The sequence below is a fragment of the Castanea sativa genome, chromosome 4 (assembly GCF_040712315.1).
Source record: "Castanea sativa cultivar Marrone di Chiusa Pesio chromosome 4, ASM4071231v1".
Taxonomy (NCBI): domain Eukaryota; kingdom Viridiplantae; phylum Streptophyta; class Magnoliopsida; order Fagales; family Fagaceae; genus Castanea; species Castanea sativa.
Genome location: NC_134016.1, coordinates 9,672,154 through 9,675,955, shown reverse-complemented (window position 1 = coordinate 9,675,955; position 3,802 = coordinate 9,672,154).

The following is a 3,802-nucleotide window of genomic DNA, read 5'->3' as shown; positions in this document are numbered from 1 at the left end:
TATGACTTTGTGTTACTACGAATATTTTATGAAGGGGTTGCATGTATAATAAAGTCTTGGGATATAATTTATTAATAAGGCCTAGAGTGCAATTATATTTATATAGTGGTATTAAATATAATTAATGGTAACTTTGGACTTGTCAAGAGTTGACGGAAAAGCCCAAGGCCCATTGGAGCTAGTGTTTTATTGGTCCCTTTTGGTCCCACTCCAAGCCACACACTAAAGCCCAATTGGAAAAGCCCAATAGGCCAGCCCAATTAGATAATTAGTTAGTTATAAAGGGAGAAACATACATAATTTTTATTAGAAGAGATTAGAAAAGAAAAAGAAACGGTGTGTGAGAGAGTGTGAGACACACTTTCATTCTCCCTTTGAAAAACTGATTGAGAGACCACACGTCTTGGGCGTAAAGTGGAATTGGAGTGAAGATTAAAATTGTTCCTAAGTGCTTCTAATCTTTGTTTTGAATTTCTCCACACCAAGGTACGCTATCTTGTTCTTAAATTTTGAAATTTACTTTGTGTACGTTATCAATCATGAATGAAATAGATCCTTGTTTGTTGCTTCCGCTGTGGGTTTTGTATGAGATACAAAACCAGAATTTTTCCTTCATCATAACCCTACATGTTTAGGATTGTAACAATAGTTGTGATACAAAAATTGTGTCCTCAAACATTATCATTTATAAATAGTTAGTTTTTTTTTTTTTATTAGATCACCTTAGCATATATTGCCGGTGACGCCCCAAAAAGGTCGTAGTGTTATGAACTTATAATAGAATGTATACATTAAGTCATTGACACATTTTGAGAAAAACAGTAACCAAGTTTCAACTTTGTGGATTTTTCAAGGAGTAAAAGTATAGTTTAGCCTCACATAAATAAGAGGTTATCGACTGACCACAGACCCCACTGAAGATAATATATAACATGCAACGATAGGCCAAAAATGTATTGACCCCTTTGGTAAATTAATTAATTAATTATCCAAGTTAATTAATTAGATCAATTTAACATTCAATAGCGTGGTAACACAAACAAATCACCAATTAAACTAAATGCAGCGGAAAATAAATTTGACACGGTGATTTGTTTACGAATGGAGAAAACCTCCGAGGCAAAACCCCACCGAGTGAATTTAAGGTCATCACTCCCAAGAATTCACTATTATCAAAACAAGTGGTTACAAGTAGAAGGAATCCCAATACCTAATACCAACCTATAGCTGAACCCTTAATCGAATACCCAATTGGACTTATATTGTAGCGACAATCTCTCCTTTCAATGCATGAATCTTAATACGTGACTAACCAATGATGCACAAATCCCAGTACGTGACTAACACACCAACTTGAGGAAGATGTTGGTGGCAAAATTCTTCAGTTCATTAACATAAAGATTAAGAAGCTTCTTGGTCACAAAACCCTTGGCGTAAAGACGCAACAGCTTCTATAGAGAGAAAGATAAATTAGAACAATTTATGTCTCTAGTCACAATATGCGTGTATGGATACTTAAAGACCTTGAGACGGCTCTTAAAATAATCCTTATATATGTCTAGAGTTGTGAGAAAAGAAACTCTACACAAATACTCAAGGATATGCATGTAATCAAATTTGGAAATTTTGATTTCGTAAATCTCGACAGATACAGCTTGTGTCGAGCTTCAACTTTAATCCTCGATAGATAGGCTTCCGTCACGACATCTATCGAGTTTTAATGAACAACACTTTTTTACTTGTTTCTTGGACAGATTGGCATGGCTTTAGCACTTGACTTAAACAACATGTTTCATGAAATTAAACCATTTTATATCTACCTAATTACAAGTAAAGTGTGTCTTGTCAAAAGATTAACCAATTACCTCAAATATGTCCCTGACAATCTCCCCATTTGGCAATCCGTGACAAAAGCACAACAAACAAATGAATCATGAGAGAAGTCTTAAATCACTAAACTCATAATCACTTGTTGAATTACAAAACAAATCTAATCCTAACACAAACTCTTGAAAAACTTTGCAAGAAGAGAGTTTATGGCATGGTAGACTTTAACTGTGAAATAGAAATAAAAGATTGCATACCTAAAGAAATATGTGTATAAAGAGAGAAAAGAAACAACACATGGAGAGATATGTTAAGAACATATATCATCATATATATATATATATATATATATATATATATATATATATATATATATATATATATATATATATATATATATCAAAAGATAGGTACAATGTATGTCAATAGATAAATGGCCACAAGACCAGTATACAAGAAGTAAAAGTAAAGAAAGAAAAGAAGTACATAAGAACTTGACTACATCCTTAAAAAATGTATAGACACTCCTCCTAACAAAAATGTCCTTTAATAACTCTCCCCCTAGGTACAAGACTACTTTCAACCAAAACTACTCCCTCTTTTTGTCATGAATGACAAAGGGCAAGTCACTGAGAGATCGGCATCTCATCATCATTGGAAGAGTTAGCATCCTCATCACTATCCTCACCATCCTCACTATCCTTATCTGCCGAAGCCTCTGGAGAAGAAGAAGGAGAAGCGATGAAACCACCAAGGTGAGCCTGTCGTTGTGCTATACTACCAATACGGGTGTTCACTTGACACAACTCATCAAAGAGAGTGTCAAGGCGAGCATCCATGCACTGAAGCCGTGTCATGATGGCCTCTAGGGTCACATCACCAGTCGAGGAAGAAGGAGCAGAGGTGGAAGGAATAGCAGAAGCTGCATGACCGATAGACTCCACACATGGCCGCTTCAGTCGAAGCTAAGCCTCACTCCGTCAATAGAAATGGCATCGATAGCACCCATAGTGGTGAAGTAAGGAGAATCAGGAATGAGAATGGAAAAGTGGCGAAGGAAAGATGAGCTTATCACGAGTCACCATATTCTGATAGACATTAAGGATAAAAATAATGAAATGAGAGGGGAAGTCTATAGAGAGGTCCTCAAGAAGAGATAAAAATAAACCAGCATGAGGCTTTGTGATAGAGTTATAGTGAGAAAAAGTAGTAAGAATAAATGTTATCACCATATTAAGGAACCTTAGGCCTTTGGCAAAGCCCGAGCATGGGGTGTTTAGCTTACCACCTCATGTGGAAGATGTTTCACAAAAGTGAGACAGAAGCTCGTCTCTAGACACAGTCCTAAGACGCTCACAGCCAGGGTAGTCAAGATGCGCTACCCTAGGTATATGTAGTACCTTGGATATAAGATTCGGGGTAACTATGATACGTGTACCTCGAATAAGCGTAGCAAATTGAAGCACAAAGGTATCGATGTTGTGTATATTGGAGTAAAACTCCTGTATAATCAGAGTAAAGTAACCGGTGTCTTTGATGATTTTGTTGGGCTTGAGAAAATGGGAGCTTTGGGATTTATGAATTTGTATTTGAGCTAAAATTTTTGGGTTTCTTTTGTGTTTGTTTCCTAAGAAAATATGGGTTTATGGTTTTGTTGGAGATTGGTTTGTTTACTAGGTTTCTCGGTTTGATTTGCTAGAGAATTCGATGTTGTATGGTTGATTAATTATTCAATTGTGGACTTTGTGAAAATCATGTGGATTAGTGATTTGCTAGAGAATTCAGTGTTGAATGGTTATTTGTTGGTTTTTATTTATTTATTTCTAGGTTTGTGTTCTTAGATCTAGGTTTGTGTTCTTGTTTTTCTTATTCAAGACACACTTACATCTCAATTCATGTAATGAGAATTGATTTTTGGTAATTAATTCCATTTTTTTAATTTTTTATTTAGTTAAAATTAATAAATTAATTTTTT